This window comes from Hylaeus volcanicus, chromosome 3, assembly GCF_026283585.1.
Source record: "Hylaeus volcanicus isolate JK05 chromosome 3, UHH_iyHylVolc1.0_haploid, whole genome shotgun sequence".
Classification (NCBI taxonomy): Eukaryota; Metazoa; Arthropoda; class Insecta; order Hymenoptera; family Colletidae; genus Hylaeus; species Hylaeus volcanicus.
Window position 1 is genome coordinate 10,223,406 of NC_071978.1, and position 12,357 is coordinate 10,235,762.

General features: G+C 33.6%; 1 protein-coding gene across 2 annotated transcripts in view; it reads left to right on the forward strand.

Moving 5' to 3' along the window:
- LOC128873174 (transmembrane protein 114) overlaps positions 1 to 12,357 on the forward strand; it is a 40,977-nt gene that overhangs the window by 8,518 nt on the left and 20,102 nt on the right. The window contains exon 1 of one of the 2 annotated variants that reach the window (XM_054116540.1): positions 9,842 to 11,862. The exons of the other annotated variant lie outside the window; for it this stretch is intronic. The gene's annotated coding sequence lies outside the window, so the exon portion shown is untranslated. Of the gene's footprint in view, positions 1 to 9,841; positions 11,863 to 12,357 lie in introns of those variants that run through there. 2 annotated transcript variants of the gene reach the window in all.

Genomic DNA, 12,357 nt, shown 5'->3' on the forward strand with positions numbered 1-12,357 from the left:
ATGAATTTCCTGAATGGAGAGAAAGTCATAGCAATCTAGGGCGTCGCCATTGCTAACTTTTTCCAAGGGTTCCCAGTGCTGTTTCGACTCACTGTACTCCCATGTGCGTAATTCTCATTAGACTTAATTCGCCCAATCGGAATTATACGGTGTTCTTTGCCATTTGGAGATCTCTGAGTAGTTCAGAAAACTTTCAATTCACTGAATGTTCCAGCACGGTAAGAAAATACGTACGTCGAATAGATTGGCTTAAAAGTTTGTGAATATTTTCAGAATGCAGGGTTTTTCAAAGGATTGGGTATGTGAAGGAAAATTTTCTTCTAGATAATTTGATACTTATAAATTATATATAAATTGAATAGGGGTGTTTATTTGCACATATTACTGTCTTAATACTATTTCTTTCAAGGGTGTTAAAAGACACCTTTTAAATTTTTCATTAAAAATTATTTTCTACATTGTCTGTAACGATTGTAAAAGTAATTTAGCTGTATCTTTTCCCGTCAATTTAAACGATTGAACTCGTTAAGGTTAAACAACCGACCATTAAAATATTTGTAACGCTTTTTTCTTCTACAGAGTTTTCTTGAGAATGTTAATAATGCTATTATTAATTGTTAAGCATAACTGGGATACACAGTAATAGAAAATACGAAGCTTTCAAAAAAATGCAACACTGTGACTTATTATTTATTATTTCAATAGCAACGTTGGAAGTTTTAAGCGATTTATAAATGTAATACCTTCCAATCATTGTTGCGTTTCCAATCAAAACATTGCTCTGTTGTTTTTCATAATACATACCGAGATCCTTTATCGTTTTCATGGAACAATAAATCACGAAGGTGTCTGGGTTATTTCGACAGTTCCCTGCAGTTTTTAGTATCCGAAGGAAGTGCGATTAGTTAAAGCAATACTTAGGCCGAACTCACACGGGCGCAACCGATTTGAAATTAATGTTGCAAACCGTTTTCGCTCTTTGTTTTATCTAGATCCACTATCTTTGTTTTACCTAGATCCACGGTCGCATGCAACTAGGTTCAGAGTGGTTTGAAACTGATCAGTTGCGTCCGTGTGCGATCGGCCTAAGGCCGATAATAATCACCTATCACAGAAAATCAATGTATATCAGTGTGATAATTATCTTATCAGTTCTCAATTTGTAATCAAAAAGCTTATCGACAGGTTTCTCGAGTAACTATTTAATTCATTTACGTTTTCCAATCGTCACAAAAGTGTATTTGCGATTATATTCGCTTAAAATTTGAAGTACAGTTCGTAAAAATAAACGAATAAAGCTTTTACGCGTAGATGGGTATTTAAATTTTAATGCAACACCATGTAGCATCCATAATACTACAACTTTTATATCCGAGTTCCATTTCTCGTAATACCCATCATTTTTTTACTTTATGCCAGAATTCGTTATCGAAATGTTTCACTAAAAATGTTAGTAACGTTCTGGTATTACTCACCTTTTTATGTCGCTGACGCGTATTCACCCTAAACTTCCTTTATCCTATGCTTTCACGTCCGTACGTGAAAATGGATGCCAAGCAGAAACTATAAATCCGTTATTACATTCTTAACAGTGGAAGCATCTTGCTGCATTTTATGCTTTATGCTTGAAAGCGCGAGCTATTCTGCTTAACCTGCCTCTAGAAATCGTAAAGACTTTATGTTGTCCTTAGACTGCCTTATATACTGCTTAAGCAATAATCGACTAAAACGATAAAATTTATTAAAAATTGATATAGAATAAGAAGGTCGGAAATATGAATAAGTTTCGATAATCGCCTTCTATTTCATCAGTCACGATTTTACAAGTATTTAGAAACCAGTTCTCTCGCAGGAGTACGTATACGGAAAGATGAACAAGCCATTATACTTAGAGGAACGAGTCGAAAACGCTAAGTGTGTTTTTCATTCGCCAAATACTAGACTCTACCTTACTAGACGTGATTCGACTAGTGAATGATGATATTTTACACGATAATGTCATAACGTTTTGATCGACCACAACTTTACAAATATTTAGACAACGGTACCTACTCAAGAACGCGTATAAACAAAGCTAATCGAGTAATTATACCCAGAAGATCGATTTGGTATTGTGGAAGAAACGTTCTTTTCACTTGTCCGATAAAACACTCTATCTTATTAGACGCGACTCCACTAATACAACGATAAATAGAGAGTTCCGTGAAATTTGGCATACGCTCAACGAGATACACTATTTCTTTTGCATCAGTGGTATTCATTAAGGCATTTTATTCGATTCGGAAACAATCTTTCCAGCCCTATTTTAGAATCCAGCTACTATAGATTCTAACAGGGCCGTTTTACAACGATATAAATCATTTGATTAAGAATATTTTTGTCGACGCTCGGTAACGAATTCTGGCACACGGTTTTGTCCCTGTGAAAGCGATGGGTGTGTATAAGAATTTCATGTTTAACGCTCGTTTGATCTTCTCGCGCACCATAAATTATTCATTTACGATGCTCATAAATCATCTCGAAACCTTTCTACCATCCTTGAAAGGGGCAATCAACGATTGAAATGTATTGTTTAATGTTGTTCTGCGATGAAAGCTCTCGCGGGATCAAAGTAACGCAAGCAGGTTGATAAGATGAATTTGGTTTGTTATTGCTTTCTGATGTATTGAAAATAGTAATAGAAAAGAGGTCTAGACTGTTTTCACTCTTGAACATTCAACAAGTGTATTTGGACATTTTGCTTACGTGATTCAATATTGACAAACAAGGGGGTGACGATTTAAATAGATTCATTCATCTATTTGTATCTCTAGTATCATTTCTGATCCAATTTACTATTTGTTTTCAACAAGAGTAATATCAAATAGTAATGTTAGGTATATTTAAAGGTCGTACATTAAATTTGAATCTTAATGGTTTAAGATATTAAAAATGTGACTAAAATTAAAAGTTAAAGTAATTACTAGTTATTATAATATTGTTTACTTTTACTTAAGTTTGATCGACCATTAGTCTGATTCTCAACATCATTCCTAAAAATCAAAAAACTGTTTTGTCGATTTAAGTCGGTGAGGTACAATATGGCACACGTACAATGTTTTTCATTCAATTGTATCGTTCTTGACCTTATTTCTGTATACAATTTACATATCTTCTATTCCTTACTTACTTTATCTTTCTTTATTTTATTATTTCTTTAGAACACAGGTCATTGTTACATTACATTATTTTATCAAAGGTTATGCGTAACTCAATTAAAATATAAACTTGAACAAAACTGTGTACATCTGTTTATTAATGTATTTATTAACTTATTTATTAACTTATATTTTTTTCATTATTAATTAAAGCTGCGTAGTCATTTATAAAGGGGATAATTGGAAGAAACTGCGCATTACTCGGTGCTGGTATTCTTCTAGATTATGAAACTTAATCTTTTAGTGCTTCGAGCTAATTAGATCGTTATGTGACAAATATTTATTTAGCTCTATATATTACTACTCATTAAATAACGAAAGCTGAGCGCGAGATGGCTAGTAAGGACAAAAGGGAAGCGTAATAAAGGATCGTATGAAGAACAGTATACAATTCTGTATGTCTGTGCTATTTCTACTGGTATCTATTGTTCAACGAATATGACAGAGTTTATTTAGTCATATTTTCTCAGACATGAAGCTGTTTTTTAAAACAGCATTTCTAGCTGCACTCTGTATACTGTATCTATACAAATAATATAATGATTTCTTCAACAATAATAATTAAAGGTGACGAATAAATTCTTGAAAAAAAAAATTACTCTATATACTTATCTATTTTATCCCGTTCACGTATATTTGTTATTGCATTTAGTCTTGAAAATAATATTTTTACTTGCACATTTTCTCTTACGCCTATACGTACTTCAAGTATATTTTATTTAAACATACCGCTATATTTATTTCTCATGCATTATTGACGTCCTTACTAAACCCATTTAATAATAAGAAAGAGCTTCAAACGCGGGGGCCCATGTTGCCATTTCCTCTTATATCAGCAGACGGAGTCGAGCGAAACTGAAAATAACAAAGAACGTGGAAGCGGATTCTTTGAGATTTCTTGCTTTATTTCATTAAATCGCGACGACAATCCCTGCGCGGTCTCAACCCGAAGGAAACTTGGTCGCGTGCCTGTTTCCGAACAAACAGCTCTCTCCTGATAGAAGCTCCAATCCGGCGGTATCACAGCGCAAATTCTTGTGGTCATTTTGGAGCACCGGTACTCTGAATTTTCTCACGAATGCTCGTCGCCAGCCAACGAAGCCGGGAAACGTCTGTGTTTATTCGAGGAGAGCTCCCCGGCTTTTGGCCATTGTATTTATACCGTCCAACCAAAACAGACGCACTGCATACATCAGCCTTTAAACACAGCAGTTTGAAAAATAAGAGAGAGAGAGAGAGAGCGAGAGAGAACAGTTCGGGAACAGTCTGGTCAATGTTACCAAAATTACGGACCCTCCTGTGCAATTATCGGTGCCGATGAAACAAACGTGACAGACCTGACTTTATATTTGGGTTTAGAGTATGATCGATCTGTAATCTGTTATTTTTGTTTCACTTTGTGATTATTATTAAATCCATATGTTAACCGCATCCAGAATATATGTAACTATATAAAGTGAAATATTAATATTATTATATTGATTTGTAAAGTATATCGTGCATTTATAAAATTCATAGTTATCTGATTATTTATTAATTTGAATTATTTATTAGTTGATTACTGTTTATTAGTTATCAACAAGTTGTTAGTCATAATTATGGATTAAATATTGCCTAACTATGCTTAGGATTAGGATACACTTAATCAACGCGTTTGCACACGCGGTGCAGGAACCATCAATATAACATCACGGCGGAACTGCCTTGTAGACTTAGAGGAATTAGAGGACTGGAGACTATACATTCTGTCAAGCATGAGACATAGGAGTGATTGAGTGTTGGAAACTTTCTTGTAACGTTCTTTAGAACTGCATGAATGAGATAATACAAATAAAAAAGAAAAACTGAACTAAGTGTGACTCAATTATATCTACAAAATATATTTTATTAACCAAAATCGGTCATGTCGTTCAACAATTAGAAATTATTACGATGGTTAAATAATGAAGACTGATATTTGACTAAATTATATATGTGAAAAAAATGAACATCATCCTCACGGAGATAAATTATTTATGTTTTGCTTTAAACAACAGACGAAGAGATTTGAATTTATTAAAGTAAAATTAATAAACGCACAGTCTAACCAAGAAAATTTTTGCTGCCTGTTGTTTCCACGACCTGGAGAAACGTATCTTTTACATAATTACTACCTCGTTAACTCAGCCGATGGATCAAGGTGTAATTACTAACAGCAAGAAGTCATTTAGACGCAAGTTGCTGGAGTTGGGTGGTACACATGCTCGCAAATCCTGATTATGATATTAAAGACTGTATTGACTTACTCGGCGAGGCGTGGAACGGAGTAATGGCGGTGAATATTAGCAACCCGTTAAGGAAACTCCTCGTTCTTGAAACGCGAATTTCCAGCATCGATAGAATACGGAAACGCGGAAGAGTTTGTGAAAAGTACTTTCTCGGCAGAAATATCACAGTGAATTTTTTATTGCGAAAAAGAAGAAACTGGCGTTAGAGTAGAAGAATTAATCATCGTGGGAAGAAAACTGTTGGCAAAAAGAAAAGTACGATTCCATTCTCGCGTGGAGGAGGAAGAAATATATCGTTTGTTCAAAACAATTCTAACATTCTGAGCAGACATGGACGTAAAATTTGTTGAATTGCAAGCACACATTTTACTGGAATTTTGTAAGCAATGGTAATATTCAAAATAAAATACTTAATCGTATAGGTGTGATAACATTTATTTTATATAAAAGATCAATTTTCGAGATAATGTTTCTTCATTGCAAAATATATAAACTTTATACTTTTCATAACTATACTCAATATTTTTAATACTATACAATTTCATGTTATAAAGAACAAAGTAAAAATTGTAAAGTACCTGAACATTAAAATTCCTCGCTATAATTCGTGATGTTCAAAGTACAATAGATTCAATCCTGAAATGAAAACGCGACCAACTTCCAGCTAAATGAAACATTACAGTTCTGATTTCATTGCAGTTATCCGAGGATTATCGCATTCCTCACAAAATGATACTTGAAGGTGGCGTTATTAAAAGTGGTGTGAACAATATGGACTCGTTGGAGCCGCAAGTTTAATCAACAGAAACGTGTGCCGCGTGCCACGCAATTGTCGTAGGTCGTCGAGAAATTATTTAAAAATACATCGTCGACGTGAAACTATTTCTGGCCAAGACTGGCTGGCCGCTCGTACGAGTCGAGTCTCATCGTTTTGGGTTGGGCTGACTTTACGCACGCGATCAGCACCGACACGTGTTGGTGTTGTACTCGGTCACAATCGCCTATTAACGTCGCCTTATCGTCTCAATTTACCAGAGAGTTATGTGAATCGATTTATCGGGAACGCCAGAGGTGCCAGTCACCAACAGCATTCAGGACTTTTTCTATAAATTTTATTTTATTTTATATTATACTAGCAGCATAGCGTTCACTGCTTTGCACCGGAAAAAAAACATGTGAATTGATAAAGAATTATTATAAATAATGAAAGAATAATTAAATGAGCACAGACTTCAAATAAATGTTATTAAAGAACAAATTTCAATGGGAATGCCGAGTACAAATGTCACATATTTTCTGTAAAGTTTAAAGAGAACTTAAAACAAGATATTATTTTTCATGTAATTATCTTCTTTTTTCAAACAAATTTTGTTGTGAAAGCGGTGAACTCTAATTTTTTAGGAAGTGTCTAATATATTAATAGAGAATTTCTGTTTAAAAATTCTTAACTCTGATTCATTGTATTTTGAACACGATGGAGACAACAAATTATTTAAAAAAAGGTTCTTTCCAAAGTAAATACTTGCAAAACTCTATTTAGAGAAGTTCGAGTAACGTGCGTGTACAATTCTTTTGGAGTAATAGTTAGGAGCGAGGATATTTATTTGGATATTTATTGTATCTTCTATATCTTAGGTTAAGACACTGTAGAAAATACATTTATGAAAGTATCGAATATTATTGTGACGAATAGAAGGTATTATTTCGTAAGAATCAGGGGAGACAATACAAAAATAGAAATGAGAAACGCATCTATCCACTGAATCGATTCATTTGGCGTTGGCGAACGACGTATCAAGCCACCCCCAAGTCTATTTTCTCCATTACATGTATTTCCAAAGTGCTGATGTCACGGCAGACGTTTTCTACATTCTTTATCATTTCTGCAAACAGGGTTTTAAATTTTCTATCATCTTTGACTCGAAAGTAAGCTGATATGAGCTTGTTTTCATCGAGAAGATTTCCAATAAGACTTGTTCAAGTGTAACCGTGATATGTCCGCAAATTAATTAATAGAAATCTTGTGTCTAGACAATTTTTACGTTAAACCAACAATTGAATATATCAAAGTAGCTGATTTCATTTTGATAGGCAGTAGGGATTCGTTCAATTTTTCGCTGGAACATTTTCACTGGTGGATCTATTTTAAAGAGCTCATGTATTCGTACTATTTCCGTCTTTAATAGCTTGACAGGGCAATTTTTGAAATTGGTTTCTTTTAACAGACGTCTAGCATGGTTTATTTATTTTCATATTTGATTTCTCAAGTGATAAGATGGAGTCCGGTATTTCAGTTCGATCCGGGAGCTTCCCTCTTAACTCGAAACAATTTCAGTTTGGAAGTAAGCGTAAGACGATACCTATTAAGCAACTACTATTTATTATCTGCATAAGTCAGTATTCCCGTGGAGAGTAAACATTTTTCGAGTGTGTTAAGCGTCAATTATCCATGTACAGTTTATGATTATGACGTACGAAGTTTTCGAGTTGCTCGTGACGTCTTCACCGAGGGATTATTATTCTTTCGACTAATTTTACATCGTGTCAACAATCATGCTTCTCAGTTCACGGTTGTGTCTGTATTTATTTTTATTGAAAGTGTATAAAGACGGCCAAAATGCGATCGTAATTTAGAAAGCAACTTTCCAGTTGAATGAACTAACACGTGCGAAGCAGTCGTTCGTTCCTTTTTTCGTGTCACTAAAAATAGTAATGTAAGTTCCTCTTAGTATTTGGTGGTTCCTATTACTTGATTTTAAAAGCGAAAAGTTATGGGGATACTCTTTTAGTTTTACTAGATTTGAGGCAAATTTTTTGATATTTTATGCAACCAAAGTAAGTGATATAAATTGTTGAAATTTGGTTCGTTTGTTTATACGTGTATGTAGAAGATTTTGTTAAGTTTACAATCGTCCTACTCAATTTGTTTCGAAACTACGGGAAAAATGATTGTTTTGTTGATTATAAATGTGGTTATGATGAATTAGGGAAAAAGATATTACATGAAAATTTAACAAAATAACAGCACTTTAAAGTTATGCCTTTGATTTCTTCACACTGTTTATATTTTTAGTAGTACGAAAAAATTAAGTGTAGTTTATATGTGTGATTAGAAGTAAGACTTATTATAAAATTTAAACGTAAGTTTTCCGGTACCAAGATCTGCAGCAATAAAAATAAAAAAAATCTATTTTTGATAAAAAATTAATAAGTAATACCCTTAATAACACAAAAAGTCGATAATAATTATAAAAAGGTAACCTCTTAATAATACAAAAGTAGATAGTAAATATAAAAGAGAACCCTCTTAATAATATATAAAGTAGCTAATAAATTTAAAAGAGTAGTCCCTTAATAACAAAGAATGTAAATAATAAATTTCACAAATTCAATTTCTACAAGGCAATGTTTTGTTAGTTCGTCGACCTAAGTATCCGAAATCATCGCGATGTTCGACCAGCGATACACGACCGACTGGCTTCGCTGTCTGGCCAGTGCAGACTTTTCTACTGCAAAGAAATAGAATGCCCGGCCAAGAATAATTCATTGCACGGGATAGATCGTCGATAGTTAAGGTCTTTCCACCAGTAACGACCGCCGTTGCGTCAATCAATCATTGTTTTCGTTAATGCGAACTCGGCCATGGGTAAACAAACCTGTAGATTTCGAGCTGAATTCTATTCCCAACCGATGTTCGCGTATTTCTATTTGTCTTCGGCGCCCCAAGGCGAGAATAGCGTTGGTGGGAATTTAGCAAGGCCGTATGCTCGTGTTTCACGGCTATATTTGACAGAAAGACTCATAAACTCGCCTGCTTTCCAAGACGATCAATCATCGACGGAGAGAGACGAGAGAGTTATGATGACGATAAATCGATGCTGTGCCGTTCACCTCACTGTTTCACCTTCGCCAACCTAACAACTACTAGTTACATTCGCACCCTTCGTTCACGTTCCATTCTTTAGTGAGACGAGATATGGAAAAGTCCAGTGAATACAGTAAAAATAATTTAGTGCTGAATGAAAATCAGAAAATAATTATAACACTATATGGAAATATTAAAAATGTGTGAAATAAAACACAGTCCAGTGATTTTCAAACTGAATAGAAAGCAAACAAGTAAAACAGAATTGCTTTATGTTTTATTTAGAATTAATTTAGTCTAATTAATTTTAAATCGAGTTGTTCATTTTTACTGGTTGAATATAAGAGGTTATTTGAAGTAGTACTCTGGCTGAAATAAATAGATGATATTATTATATTATATATTGTAAGTATAAAATTATAAACCGTGACAATCCAAGTAACATTTGTATAATTTTCGAGTCATGAATGACATAAACTTAGGAACTTATAAAACAAACTAAAAGGAGTTACACTCCTGAATTATGAAATAGGAAAAAGGAAGAATAGTAATATAAATAAAAATATAATAAATACGACATGAAGTATACAAGTTAAGTGATATTTATGAAAGTACCATTAGCGAGTAAAAATTATTTATGCGCAATGCGCATTATGCATATTTTACAAGACGGATCAAAATTGAATTAAACTGAACAGAGCCGAGAAAAACTCAATCGTTTAATGTAAATCAACATTGCGAAGGATACAATTTATGCTGTCAGAAGGAATTTTCTAGCATTGCAGTGTTGACATAAATTATTTGATACACAGGAGGGTGTGGCAGAAAATAACATTAGGAATTTAACTACTCCTAATTCGAGCTTTTAGCGCTAATATATTCAGAGCATGACCTTAATGGCTTTCGGTTATTAAGCATTTCAGTAATACTTTCATTATATTCATTGTGTCTTAAACATGATGACACTACGAGAATTCGTTCTAAAAACTGAGCAATTATTTCTGCCTTTGGCTCTTGTAAATATTGTCTCCAAAGAAATATTAAATAACGTGACTAAATAAAATCATAAATTCATTTAACAAAGGAAATTCTGATAGCAACAAATTCAATGGTTCTTACAGTATCTATTGTTGCGGCAGTTTAAAGTAGAACTTTAATAAACAAAAAAGTAATTGTCGCCATCGAGGTGGAAAATTATCAAGAGTCGTGCTTTGAAGGGTAGCAAAAGAATTCATGGCGATCGCGCGACAAATGAAAATTAATTCGCAGAAAATTTCTCGCATATTTTCCAAATATAATAGTCTGTACATATTTTGTATAATAATATTTACTGAAATATTAAATGATACACACATATGTATTAACGTTTATACATTGTTATAAATTACGATGTACATATTTCATTGAAATGAATTTCCAACACAGTAATATTTTCCTCGGTGACGATTTTCGTAATAACTGGCTTATCAAAAGCTTTTAATAAAACACGCATGCTGGGGAATATATTCGATTTATCTGCAAATATTTACACAGATTTTCAAACAATATGAAATTCGTTTAAATGTTCACCACGATTGCATTCACAAGCGTAATTAATTATTTAAAAAAACCTGATTTTAAAGCTGTTTTCGAAAAACCCATATTATGAATGTTCGATAGAGTCTAATAAATATTTTACGAAGGTAATTTTACCTCAAAATGATGTTGCTTGTATATCTGTTGGTTAAGCAATTTAATTTATTATTTGTTAGCAATTGTCTCATTTAATTTCTAACAATACAAACAAACTTTATCGTTAACTATTTCCCGTACCAAAAAAATTGTATTCTCACGCACTGTTTACGCTTTTAATGTTTGGAACTGTACTCTGTTTTCTTCAACTACACCACCTCTGATTTTCTACACTTGAAAAGCACACGGAGGTCCGTCGAGAGATTCTTGAAGACGAGATTCATTCAAGTATGTGCTCATCCAACGTATCGCACTATCGAACTTTTCATGAAAATGGACCGCAATACGAAGAAAATTCTGTTCCGCACTGTTTCCTCGTGAAACGAACACTTGTACTAGTTGTACCGTTCGTTACCGGACACCTTGTATTTTGGATCATCAGAAGACGGATAAAGGGCACGAAACGATGGCACGGTTCCGGGAAAAAAGGGAGCAATACTCGTAAATAGCAACGGTGGGCGTCGACTATATGGCCTAACAGCGGCACACGTTGGCTTTATCAGCATTTATAACTCCATGCGCAGTTCGTGCAGCTGCAGCTGCGGTTAAATAAACTACGTGCAACGCCATGCTTTGGGCTTGTAAACGAATAAAACAATGGCGTGTGCATTGACGTCATACGTGCAATAAAAAACGATGAACATCGATAACGTTTGAACGGTCGACTTTTACGTATCGTTAACGCTTTCAGACGGAATGGCTCGCGTACGTCTACCCTGTAATCTTAGTCCAGTCCGTCGACGCACGTCGCTTTTCTCGTTTTGCGTCGTTCCTTATTCGTTCTGGCCATCTATCGGAAGTGGTGGGTAAAGTGCAATTTAATTGACGATTTGCAATTGATATTAATGTAGTAATTACGAGAATGGATTGTTAGTAGAAATTATATTTGAAATCGTCAATTGTTAATTGCCATTAATAATTCAATTAGGAATTACAAAAGTCAATTGCTTGCAGTAATTAAAGTTACCAGTTAATTTCTTTAATTGTGAAATTAAATTGCTTATAGTAAATATAGTAAATATATTTGAAATTGTCGAATAATTAATTGATTAATTGATTGTTGATGGCTATTGATGGTATATTATTGGTGTGACGCTTCTTTATTAGTTTGTTTAATTTATATATTTATACATAATCATTTATAATTAATTTAAGCAATTATTATATTATCCATTTAATTTCTAGCAAATCTGACGTTGAAATAGCTACTCTTCCAATGCTTAATACACGAAAGTATCTTTCAAAAATGATTTTAATTATTTTCGATTATCATAGAATATTATATCTCTGATCTACA